This window comes from Amphiprion ocellaris, chromosome 10 (genome assembly GCF_022539595.1).
Source record: "Amphiprion ocellaris isolate individual 3 ecotype Okinawa chromosome 10, ASM2253959v1, whole genome shotgun sequence".
Lineage (NCBI taxonomy): Eukaryota > Metazoa > Chordata > Actinopteri > Pomacentridae > Amphiprion > Amphiprion ocellaris.
The window spans coordinates 24,938,939-24,953,296 of record NC_072775.1 but is presented as its reverse complement, the minus strand read 5'-3'; positions in this window follow the sequence as shown (position 1 = coordinate 24,953,296).

The window sequence follows — 14,358 nt, the reverse complement described above, 5'->3', positions numbered from 1 at the left end:
AAATCGCCTTCAGCCCATGTCTTACTGAGAATTTAGCTTCAAAAGTGACTTAAAATTGATTCAGAGTCGACTTCACACAGAACACCACAGGACATTTTTAAAATTTGAACACTTGTAACTCTTAATTGATGGCGTATGTGGGGGATATGGTCAGCTATCAATCTTTCCTACATTGCACCTCCTTTAGCACTGTGTGCTCCAAACACATGGTGTGCAATTTAGAAACAGTGTCCTCCTTCTCAGACAGACAGACATGCAGAGAGGAGATAGAGGGAAGGAGACACAAGGGAGTGGACTTAGTAGCAGAATACAGAACATACTTGCTCAATATTGTAAAATACTTAACCCAGTTATCTCAAGAAAATAAGGAAACATTGTACTCTGAATGTACACTACAGTGCAGAAGTTTGGGATCACTTAGAAATGTCCTTATTTTTGAAAGAAAAGCAGTTTCTAATGAAAACAACATTAAATTGATCAAAAATACAGTCTAGACATTGTTAATGTGGTAAATGACTATTCTAGCTGGAAATGGCTGATATTTAATGGAATATCTACGTCAGGGTACAGAGGAACATTTCCAGCAACCATCACTCCTGTGTTCTAATGCTGCATTGTGTTAGCTAATGGTGTTGAAATGCCAACTGATGATTAGAAAACCAATTGTGCAATTATGTTCACACATGAATAAAAGTGTGAGTTTTCATGGAAAACATGCAATTGCATGTGTGACCCCAAATTTTTGAATGGTAGTGTGTGCTGTTTTCAAACTGGAAGGAGCCAACGGTGTACAGCAAGAAATATTAGAATTAATAAGCAACTGAAAATCTAAACTAAATGAGTGCATTAATAATAAATATAGAATCCTACTGAGAACACTGCACATAATTGATTTGATGAGTGTGACAATGTAATGAACATCATGTTATAGCCTTGGCAGTTACCAAACCTCAACACCACTGGGAGATTTTAGAATGATGACAGCTGTCTACACAACCATCATCAAAACCCTAAATGAGGGAATACCCTTTGGAAGAATAGTGTGGACTTCCAGTGGTGTAGAACATTCATAACAAGAAAAGCACTCGGAGAGCGCACTACTCTGTCAAGGCTGCTCAGTCGTTGTATGATTTTCGACGGATGAAATCTTTAATAAAAAATGACCTTGCACTGAGCACAGGCATTTATTATGCATGTGTATGTCATGTACCAAATCGCGTGACCTAAATATGTAGTGGGCGGCAGGGATTGATGGGACTCAGAAACACCCCATAATTTAATCAATTGTTCCTTGTATGATTTCCGACTGATTTGTCTGCAGCAGTCAATTTGTAATAGGATCGCAATCATGTGATCGTCAGCAGGCAGCTGACGTAGTGTTCACTTGTTGTCATAGTTACAGTGACGCCGTGCCGCTATCTTGCACTGATACAGAAATCTTTAACAAATCTGTGGATCCAGACTATAAGCTGCATCACTGCCAAAATCTAATCATGTGGTTCTTGTATTATTTCTGACCTTCCCTGAAAATTTCATCCAAATCTGTTTGTCCGTTTTTGAGAAATGTTGCTAACAGATAAACAGATAAACAGACAAACATACGCTAATTGTTGCATAACTCCGTCGTGTTCCTTGGCGGAGTAACAAAACTGGAGCCACTGTGATGACTCATGCTGGTGTAGCACCTTTTTAAGATGTTTTATTCTGTTTTCTCTTCATATTAATTCATGTAAGTTTTTTTCCTTTAAACTGACAACCTGTCTATACTGTTAAGTGGGATCCTTTGATTTTCTCTGATATGTTTTAGGGGATTTCTTGCAGTTGAAGCAGGTAATTATAGGACAAGTATTTGATGCCTGTGGGCTGCATTTCAGTCACAGAAAAGCAGTGAAAGGGCTTTTAAATCATTTGTATCTTAAATTCCCCACTCTTGAACCCTACATATACAGTAATTTAACTATGTTTCTCCAAATTTGGGGAACATTTATTCTTTTAACCCGCCCGGCCAGCAGGTAGATGGGTCCCCCCACATAAAGAGCCGGGTTTTGCTCGAGGTTTGTTTCCCTGTTAAAAGGGTGTTTTCCTTGCCACTATCACCTTTGGGCTTGCTCTGGGGGTCAGGCATATGGGTTCTGTAAAGCGTCTCGAGACAATTTGACTGTAATTGGCGCTATATAAATAAAACTGAATTGAATTGAATTGAATTTCAGGAAAACTGAAGCTTTCTTATGTTTCAAAAAGTTTTTAAAAAGCCATTGAACTATTAAAAAAATCTATTACTGCAAAGCAAAAAAGAAGGTTGTTTGTTCATGAAAACTTGACAGTTTGGAGATGCATATGTTCCTGTATAATAAGTTGCACTTGTTGCCAAGCTTTTTTTGGCTTGTGATCCCCTATAAACAAGAAGCTTCTGTTTGAAAGCCCTCATCACAATTTGCATATTACAACCTGCTGTGGCTGGTTCAGAGGTTCAAAATATATTTTTCTTGTTTCATCTGATTGTAATTTCAGTGTCCAAAGAAGTAAAATTACCAACAATTTACAAAATATAAGTATAGTTTAGTGAAATCTCTGTAAACATACACTACCGTTCAAAAGTTTGGTGTCACTTAGAAATGTCCTTATTTTTGACAGAAAATCAGTTTTCTTTTAATGAAGATAACATTAAATTAATCTGAAATACAGTCTAGACATTGTTAATGTGGTAAATGACTATTCTAGCTGAAAATGGCTGATTTTTAATGGAATATCTACATAGGGGTACAGAGGAACATTTCCAGCAACCATCACTCCTGTGTTCTAATGCTACATTGTGTTGGCTAATAGTGTTGAAATGCTAACTGATGATTAGAAAACCCTTGTGCAGTTATGTTAGTACATAAAAAATGTGAGTCTTCATGGAAAACATGACATTTCCTGGGTGACCCCAAACTTTTGAATGGTAATGTGAGTATATAATGTTTCCTCCCGTCATACACACCACGGCCACCGCCACCCTTTTTGTATGTCAGTTATTGTATTTCTGTAAGACCCTGATGAATACCACACACAACAGCATCATACAATTAGCCCATGTACCATTCTGTATGGGAATGGATGTAGACATAGAGGCCCTGTAGAATATCCAGGAAGTTAATTTTGGAGGACTTCCATGAGGCACTCTGGAAAGATCCACTGACAGCCAAATCAAATTAGAACCTCCAGAGCTGTGAGAGTTTGCAGCTGAATGACATTCACCCTGTTCACCTTGTCCATTGGTGTCTCTTTTCTTCTCATCTCAAAACGCATCACAGTGACAGAATACCATCACCTGGGCCTGTGAATGCACTTACATGTTTGAAACATCTAAGGATCTCTCTAAGAATTTGCTGAATGAGAGTCAAACTGCTCAGCAAACAACATGACAATTAGAAAACTGCTTTGTATCCAACTAAATTCACTGCTTCTAGGCAAGGGCTGGGAGGCCTCTTGTGTGCATGACTCCATCAGTGCAGCCTGACAGTGGAAGGCAATTTTGCTGACTATTTAAACTAACTAAAGGGATGTTTTGATGTGTCACTTTGCTGGCTTGAATCTGACATGTGTTGCCAACATGCATAGTAAAGAAATGTAGTGGGTAATACAACATAAAAACCTAAAAATGATTACAACACTATTTCTTTGTTATTCTTTTTAGTGTATGTCACAGTTTCTATCTTTTGAGTGATGGCTTTTATAATTTCCATCTCTTGGTTTCCATACACGCAATCCTCAACTTTTGGAAGGTAGCTAGACACGTTGTCTGGCTACTCTTCTCCTTGTCTACATTACAGATGGAAACATTGAGCTATGTTTATTTTACATATTCATATGTTAATACGAACTATAATATATTAGACATACTGTTTATAACATGTGCAGGCCCTTCGTGAATTACTTTGAAGTTCAATCATATTTAATATACACTACCATTCAAATGTTTGGCGTCACGCAGACAATTTCATGTTTTCCACGAAAACTTCCCTATGTAGATATTCTATTAAAAATCAGCCGTTTCCAGCTAGAATAATCATTTACCGCATTAACAATGTCTAGACTGTATTTCTGATTCATTTAATGTTATCTTCATAGAAAAAAATGCTTTTCCTTCAAAAATAAGGACATTTCTAAATGACCTCAATCTTCTGAATGGTAGTGTATAGTAATGACCTTCCTATGAGGGGTTTCTGTAGGACACACATGGGTGGAGCTGAGAAGGGCCCTCTACTGTTATCACTCATTCAAACATATGCAACATTACAAACTTACTAATTTTCACTTTTGTTTTTTTTTTTGTTTTTGTCTTTTTTGATACAAAAAAACTTGATACATTTGTGTAGAGCACCTCCTTATGCTGTAAGCCTGAATCATTATGCCAAGATTTAACTCTGGGGTGAGAAATACACTACTTTATCAGTTTTATTTTAGGTTTCTATTTTTTCTCTAACACTAAAAATCTGAAGACAGGGTGTGATGCTATACTTAAGGCACAGTGGTGCTCTGAGCTGACACTAGCATACAAACATGTTTGCAAACACAATGCCAAAATGCTGATGTTAAGCAGGTATGTCGACCATTTTCACAATTTGTGTTCAGCATCTAAGCAATTGCTGATTTACACTAAGCACTGCAGCTGCTGCTGATAGAATAAGCTTTCTTCATATTTGGTCATATAGAAAACAAGGAAAGCATTCAGAGAGCGCAGTACTCTGCCAAGGCTGCTCAGTCTTTGTATGATTTCCGATGGATAAGTCCTGATAATTCCACAGCAGTCAATTTGTAGTAAAATTGCAATCTTCAGTGTTCACTTGTAGTCATAGTTAGTGATGGCGTGCTGCTATCTCGCACTGATTCAGAAATCTTTAACAAATTTGACTATAAGACTATAAGCAGCATCTCTGCCAAAATCCAGTCAGGTGGTTCTTGTGTAATTTCTGACCTTCTCTAGAAAAATTCACCCAAATCCACTAGTCTGTTTTTGAGTAATGTTGCGCACAGACAAATGTACGCCGACCGTCACATAACGTAATTATTGGACATATGGGATGTATAGGAAAAGTCAGTGGATCAAGTCACTTTATTTAAATGGCACATTTAAACACCTCAAAAACCAAAGCGCAGAATCAGACATAGAGGGAATTGAAAGATGATGGTTAAAAATGCCATTGCAAATCAACCTGACGAGGACATGAATATTTATACCAAATTCCATGGTAATCAATCCAATATTTATCATGACATTTCATTCAAGGCCACAAATGCTGTGATGCTACAGCAGAGGAAACATCTGCTGGTCACAAAAGTCAGTATTCATTGACTAGAATATCATAACTTTGATCTGTAATTACTCCGCCAAGGAACACGGTGGAGTTATGTGACGATCGCCGTTGATTTGTCTGTTTGTCTGTTAGCAACATTACTCAAAACAGACTAACAGATTTGGATAACATTTTCAGGGAAGGTCAGAAATGACACAAGGACCAAGTGATTTGATTTTGGCAGTGATGCAGTTTATAGTATAGATCCACGGATTTGTAAAAGATTTCTGTATCATTGCGAGATAGCAGCACAACAAGTGAACGCTACGTCAGCTGCCTTCTGACGATCACATGGTTGTGATCCTACTACAAATTGACCGCTATGGACTAATCAAGACTTTTCCGTCGGAAATGATAAGAGGAACAACTGATGAGATTGTGGGGTTGTTTCCGAGTTCCATCAATTCCCACCACCCGCTACATATGTAGGTCACATTCGGTATTCATACATAACGTACACATGCATATTACACATCTGTGCTCAGCGCAAGGTTATTTTGTTTGTGGGTACATCTATATTAAATGGCCACATTCTATGTTGCTGTGATTTCTGATCATCAGTAACTAATAAACAAATGTTGCATTTCTAAGATAGATGCTGTATTCCTGACAATGACATATGCAGGAATGAGCAGAGTTGGCGGAGTACTGCGCTGTCTAAGTGCTTGTCTAGTTACTGTATATAAAAAGAAGAAACTGTCTGCTTTTAAGTTTATTGTGTCAACTTAAAAGGTGATGATACTATATGTCAGTGTTGTGTTCATATGTTGCTGACAGTGATGCCCCCGGAGTGCAAAAAAATGTATCTCTTTGAATGCATTTTTAAATAATTTTTTATGTTGCTGCAACATCTAGCATCTGAATGCTTCATGCAACACTGCAGTCCTCACAGCAAAGATGCAAAAAAACCAAACGGTGTTGGCACTGTTATAACCTCCTCAACATTACAACAGGTCATGCCAAAACACAAAATAATTTAGCTGTAACTTTTTTATGTCAGGTAATTATCTAACATTTGCAGTTGAGGCTGTTTACAAGGATGTGTTGCATCCTACCATTCTCACAAATCAGAATTCAGTTTGTCATAACTTCCATGTTGTCTGAAGTGCTGAATGCTGCAATAAAAGTGGTGTGTCAGTCATTTGTATTTGCTTCTTTATTGAGTGTGATCGAGCCTTAGCCAAATGTTTGGAGCCAAACCTAAGCCCAAGACCATTATTAAGAGTGTGTGTAGCCCATATCTGGAACTTGTTTGACAAAACCACCCAGCACTGGGAAATGTGGGCGACAATGGTGTCTGTAGCACAGCTGCAGCTATAAGACACTGATGTGACATCATGTCTTCATTTACACTGAGATGATCACGGGTTGACGGGGCCACTTGTCATATTTGTCAAAGAGCTTTCTCTGAAACCCTGGGACATTTTTCTTAGAGAAAAAAAGAAAATAGTTTCTTCCAGATGAATTATGTCGCAAATAAAATACAAAAGTAGAAGATTCCTTCACAGGTGTATCACATCTCATTTGTTGTGTGTACAAAACACCCTTTTCCCTATTCTTTTTAATCTCTCAGAAAGCCCTTAGTCTCAAGTGTTATTTTAGATTTCTCTCCTCACCAAAGTATAGAAACTTTTCTTAGAGACTGCACAAAGTGACCACATTTCTCACCCACTTACACCTAAACAGGAACTTTAAAAGTATAGCCTTCAACTTTGTATGTGTGCTGTGTCTATGCATCTCCCTCCGTGAGTGTAGCTGTGCATGGGTGTGCGTTTGCTTCACAGTTTACGCGTATATGTGATTTTCTACGTTATATTTGTTCCAAGGTATCAATTTGGTAAGCAGGGCTTGACTTGGTGGCCAGTAATAACTTCTATTTCAGTGCTGCCTGTGCACTGGCCTTTACCACAGGCAACTATGTGGCTGGCTGCCCTTGCCACCACAGAGAGAGCCATACATTTGACTGGTATGAGTCACTGGGAGTTTACTACAACTCTCAGACACAAGAGGGGCATCAAGACTTCAAAGTACTTTTAAGAATCAAGAGAAATTATCTGATGTTTTTAAATTAGATTCATATATTTAAAAAAAACATAAATAAGTTAATATGATGTTAATGAACAGACCAAATGTAAGGTGTGAATATAGTCATCCAAACTTTTGAATGGTAGTGTATGTTTGTGTGTGTGTGTGTGTGTGTGTGTGTGTGTGTGTGTGTGTGTGTGTGTGTGCGTGCGTGCGTGCGTGCGTGTGTGTCTGTGTGAGAGAGGGACATACAGTACAGGAACGATTAATTTTTTTTTCTAGGTCACATTACTGAGCTTTGCCTGACATTTTACATGACATTAATATGAAATATTATCCTGATATCCTGTAAGGACACTAATTAAAATATCTACTATAACAGAAAATTCTGTCAGTATACTATATTTTCCTTATTGTTCATTAAAAGACTTAACTATCAGTCATGACAGTGATCCGTCTAACCTGCATTATCTGTGAACATAATGCCACCTATAGCTTATTTCCCTGTCAAACTCACACACACACATCACTAAATACACAGTTAGACAAGGCTTGCAAAAAATAAGTGGCCAAATGTTTGATTAATTAAAAAACAGAGACCCTTTACATCTCCAACAGGAACTATTCTGACAGAATAAGGAATTCAGAAATTACTGAGACAAAGGAACACAGTGTTGTTGAAAATAAACAATTGTAAAATATCAACAAATAGCAGTTAAAAGATCGATATTAACTGTTTCACTGATTAATTAGAGCTATTTTTCATGTTCTTTTGTTGTCTGTTTTACATGCTCTTAACAGAAGAAGGTGTCATCAGAATTTCTATCAACAACCTAGTCCATCTTTTTCTTAGCCTTATCTAACTGTTATAAAGTCCTCCTTGATTATATTCTGGCATTTTTTGGAGACCTGCATAGGAAAAAGTGAAATCTATAGGAAAAAATGCTACCTGAATCATAGTGAAAGCAAAGCTGTCTTGGAAGCAATGACACTCCTATTGGGAGGAATGATTCCACATGTGGGAATGTGCTCTCACTCTTTAAATGATTCCAGACCCTGCTCTTCCTATGGGTTTGACGTGGGTGCTCGTGCATGAATATGCTCAAAAATGCACACCATACACTCCAACCTTTTCCACTCACTACACATACACACACATAGTCAGGCATTCTGTAGTGCTGGACTGTGAGGGTGCTTTAAAAGTTTCTAGCCTTACTCTGAAGCAAAGGTTGCAACTTCCCTCTGGAGCCATAACTGTATACCATAAAGCCTTATATCACAATCCGCAAAAACTCAAATGTTTAAAGCAATTTGTGACATTTTCTGATGAGGAAGAGGACTTTTTGAAGTCCTCTCATATTTTAGCAGTTCTGACCACTGGTCTGCAGAGGTTTCTGCTTCAGCATCACTTGTCAGTGACCTGTTAATGCATTATGCATCAGAGACCAAAACTTAGTTGTTACGCTGCAAATGTAAACCCAGCTGTTCTGTCACTTCTGTGTTTGAGTCTTTTTCACAGTGTAAGTGCTACCAATAGGAAAGGCAATGGATCAACATCACTGAAAAATGTTCATATTGGTCTTTTATGTTATTGCAGGTCCACCCAGCAGCTTCCTTTCCTGAAAGCCAAGTTTTGGCGCTCTTTGACAGCCAGATGTTGGATACAGAAAAAAGACTTGGGTGTTGCCAACCTCTGCTGGGAGCAAAATATATAGTGTAAAATAAAGATGTCAAAAACTTTATGCAAAGTGGCTCTAGGCCAATCAATATTTTTATATTATAGGGTATGTGAAAAGGGTCGCTGGTAGTAATCAATCCATGGAGAATTATTTCCCAGTTCTGCAGTTAGTGTTATGGAGCCATCGGTGGAGCCAGTACAACCAGCAGTGGCGCTCATTAGAGGGCTGTGCACACACTTAGAGTAATTGCTATTTTTCTGGAAATTATTTGCAAAGCCATTTTCGCTATGCTTGGTTTTCCTATAAAGAAACATTAAACCACATACAACCAAGTACTTCTGTAAATGAAACTGTAAATAAGGAATCTTTTCATGTTTATATTAGTGAAAGTGTGTATGCTTAAGCTGTGAACTCTAGGCACTGGGCCATACAAACTGCTGAACAACTAATTATTGACCCAAAACCTACACTCAAAAAGAAACAGAATGCAGAGCAAAGGGCTGGATGGTCTCATTGTGATGTCTTTGCTATGCAGGTGTCCTGAGCAGAACAAGGTCACTTTTGACACAAGTTTCTGACGTGTAACTATCCTATGTTGTAATCAATTGAGGGTTACATAAACATCTTGCTATACTGTATACGAGTTTTCATGTACCAATAATGTATTACCTGCAGATGTAACATTAGAGTTCCATCAGTATTGTTACAAATCTTCCTGAATGTCCATTGAAGCGCACATGTCAGCTATATGGTGGTAGAGCCATGACGTGCTCTGACCACACACCTACAGTGAGGCCCGTTGGAGGCTACAGGTGAGGTGACAGACAGGGACTGATGGTGTTAGAACAGAATCAGATATTCGACCCGGACATCGAGACAGCCAGCAGCTGTAGCAGCTGAGGGATGTGGCAGCTCACAGCAGCTAGTGGAGCTACGTTACATCCTTGATAATTTTGACACATATTACAGCAACCATGAATGGTTGCTGTAATATGTGTCAAAATTATCATCCTTTTGTTTGAAGTCATAAATCAGTCTAATCTCCACACTAAAATGATTGTGTTACTAAATTATATTCATATTATGAGACTCAGTGTGACTTGCACACACTTTTCAAGGATACCAATGTCTCTGATTATCCACTGAGAAATAATGGAAGTCAGGCTCCTTATAAGAAATCGTATGAGAATCATCCCATTTTAACATTTTTCTTCACTAAGTAGAATAATCCAGTGATAGCTTTCTGTACATACACTGGTACGCTGTAAACAGGGACTGGTAACGGTGGGTTCGGCTTCTAGTTAAGGCTGCTTTCCAACAGAGCTCAATTTCCAGCCCATAACAACTGACTACATGGCCACATTATACTTCTTAATACAATACAATACACAGTACCAGTCAAAAGTTTCGACACACCCTCTCATTCAATGGTTATTTTAATTATTTTCTGCATTGTAGATTAATACTGAAGGCATCAGAACTATGAAAGAACAAATATGGAGTTATGTTATACAAACCAGAATATGTTTTATCTTTTAGATTCTTTAAAGTACCTCCCTTTTGCTTTGATGACAGCGGTTTCTGAGGCTCATAACTCTAATGAACTTATCCTCAGCAGCAGAGGTGACTCTTGGTCTTCCAGGAATGGAAGACCAACGGTCAACTAGCGTTTGACAGTTTTTGCAACTGCACTTGAGGATACATTCAAAGTTATTGAAATTGTCTGGATCGACAGACCTTCACTTCTTAAAGTAATGATGGACTGTTGTTTCTCTTTACTTAGTTGATTGGATTTTGCCATATTATGGATTATAACAGTCGTCAAATAGGAATATCCATTGTGTACTAACCTTACCTCTGCACAACACAACTGATGGTCTCAAGCATATTAAGAAGGCAAGTAATTCCACAAATTGGCTCTTGACAAGGCGCACCTGTTAATTCAAAACCATTCCAGGTAACTACCTCATGAAGTTCATGGGGAGAATGCCAAGAGTGTAAAAAGCAGTAGTCAAAGCAAAATGGGGCTACTTTGAAGAATCTAAATATCAAACACACACTTTTTTTGTTTACTGCATAATTCCATATGTGTTCTTTCATAGTTTTGATGTCTTCAGTATTAATGTAAAATGTAGAAAATTACTCACATAAATAAAAACCATTGAATGAGAAGGTGATTCCAAACTTTTAACTGGTACTGTATATTCATATTTACTTTTGACCACAAGAGGCCAATAAAATCAGTTACTGCCTGTTTGTATTGTAAATGTATATAATAAAATACTGTCTCTACCAGTGATATAGAGACATGCTGAGAGGAAGAAAAAAACACTGTCTATGCAATGATGGAAAACTAATCATTTGTATGCTCTCTGCTCTCTGCTCTTCTACCCCAGTCCTGTCTAAGAGGGCAGGCCTTTGATTGGATGTTGCAGAAGCTTGTGAAGGGACCCATAGGCACCGCAGATTACAGGCGCTCTGTGGAAACAACGCTACATCCAGCTGGTGGTTACTGTAACCCAAAACCACCATGTTGGAAACCACCCAATCCATACACTGTGGGAGGTGAACATGGAAAACAGCAAACTACTGTAGCTACTGCTTTTACCTCTTCCAGTGTCACTGTCTATTAAAATACTGTGAACAATCAGGATGGCAGGATTATATGAAAACTGCTGACCACAAAGATGAATCATTTTAATACAGGCTGGATTCCAATATTAGTATTTGACCAGTTTTGGTGGTGCTTTACTACAGAAATGTATTGTTTCGCTGCCATCTGTGGAAGATGTAGGAGGGCTGCTTTGTGAAGGGAACAAACTGCCCCATTCATATTCACAGAGTTGTGGGTGATATGAGTGCACTCCTATAATCTACTTCATGTGTTTTTCCACATCTCTAGCCACAGTTATATCTTTGGTCATGTGTGGAAGCACACACTGGTGTAATCAAGGATTTAAGCCAATGTGGTTTGCATTTTAGCCACTTCTTGCTTCGATGTCTGGTGACATTGTCTTTTGGCCACAAATCTCTTTCAGTGCAGCAAATCAGAATCTTTCAGTCTTGGTAGCATGCCTTTTTATCATTTTCCTGCCACATTTGATAGTCTTTGTTAGCCATCTCTATGTATGACACACTAAATGAACACCAATCAACTGATTACAACAACAGAGGGATTAGTGGAACAGTTGTGAGCCAAGGTCGTAAAAAAATGCAAGTATTATTTCAGCAATCTGATCCTTGGTGTCCAATATTTTCCTTACACAGTTAGAGTTGGAAACTCCTTCAAGATGTGACTAAGCAGAAAAACATGAGTTCCACAGTGTGTAATTTGGAAGCCAAGTCATTATTTAAATTATTCATACTTATTTGGATGCCAGGTCCAAGCCTTGACTTCTACTTAGCCCTACATTTTTCTACTCTATTTTCCTCTTATTTAACATTTTTTCAACACATAGTAACAGTGGGTTAAATCAAGAGTGCACTGGGCAAGATATCTTACACTTACAAGTTTAATTTGTGATTTGGGTGTAGATTTTTTATAGACAAAGCTGAGTACTGTAATCCATCTGCATCATATTTTCCTCTTATTTATTCACACTATCAAAAGCATGTCTATCCATTCATGACAAAAGCATAAAAAGTTAAGGCAGGATTTCAGCATGATTTGAGATGACACCTGAAACTCAGATTGTTACTGGTTTCATTCCCAGCGTTGACTCAAGTAATGTCAGAGGCCTTGTTAAGAGCTCTTAAGTGTATCTGTCCAAACAGCTTTTAAGAGTGTTAAAACAAACTAAAACTAGCCAAATACCAATCTCAGCTCATCACACGGCTGGGTTCAGTAAATGTGCCTATATGTATTTGCGTGTTATCTTAAAAGGGTGATGACGGGTTGGAAAAGGAGTCGCCACAGTGAATGCTTTTACGACTGGAAACCCCACATACATACTCCCTCATTAAGATGTCAGAGGGAATATACCTGTTGCAATAAAAAGTTAGCCAGCAGACATTTGCTAACTGAGAGCATTTACTCCAGCATAAACTCTCACTCCTTTTTGAGTATGTTACCTTGAGCAACCATTTAGTACAACTTCAATTTTGGTCAAGTTTATCTTCAGCAAAGATAGGAGAGATAGGAGCTTTTGACCAACTGTAGTGCAATGATGACCTTTGTTTAGTTTGGGAGTGATGTGATCCAAATTCCTGAGATTAGTATTATGCTATTTCACTGATTGACAGTGAGAGACAATAATGCATCAGAAATGTAGCAACATACCAGGAAACAAGAAAGCAACTGCTAACAAACAAAACTGGAAAAGAAAAAAACTCTGGTTTCAAAAGTCTTAAATAATCTGCTTTGCAAATGCAATGCTGTATATACACCACCATTCAAAAGTTTGGGGTCACCCAGACAATTTCATGTTATCCATGAAAACTCACACTTTTGTTCGTGTGCTAACATAATTGCAGAAGGATTTTCTAATCATCAGTTAGCCTTTCAACACCATTAGCTAACACAATGTACCATTAGAAAGCAGGAATGATGGTTGCTGGAAATGTTCCTCTGTACCTCTATGGAGATATTCCATTAAAAATCAGCTGTTTCCAGCTAGAATAGTCATTTACCACATTAACAATGTCTAGGCTGCATTTCTGATTCATTTACTGCTATCTTCATTGAAAAAGTATGATTTTCTTTCATAGGATTAAAGTAGTCATTTAGAATGCTTTGTGTTGCCTGGCAGTGGGACAACAGGACCCAAACCAGGTTAGCAAAATACCCATCACAGCACAGGTTTCCTCTTCAATTTATCACCTGTCATATATAGTATTAATGTACTGCAATTGTTTTTTAAATTTGGTTCTGCATTTAAAAGCAGCATTATTCAATTTTTAGCAACAAGATTTCAAAAGAAGTCCAAAACAAACTGACAGACACAGCATTGGCATCACTTTATCACTTCCAACTGCCTTCTCAGCCAGACACAGGTCACCTTTGTCGTTCAGCTGGAGACATTTCTGGCCACCAAGCTGCACTGTTCACTCACCTTTTAGCTCTGGTTTGGTCTCCTCCAGTTACAGAGAACAATATCTGGATCTTTTTTTATCAAGCTACATTTTCAACTAGACGCTCACTTGCTACATTTTAGGCTCTGGGTAGCAGAAGTGATCACACACATTTGACTCAACTAGACACTGAAAAATTTAGGTCCCATGTTTAATTGAAAAAACATGGTGGCTTACCTTGTTAGGTGTTGGAATAACAACCTTGCTGTCTGTGTGATGTTCACTGTCAGCAAATACTGCACAATGCC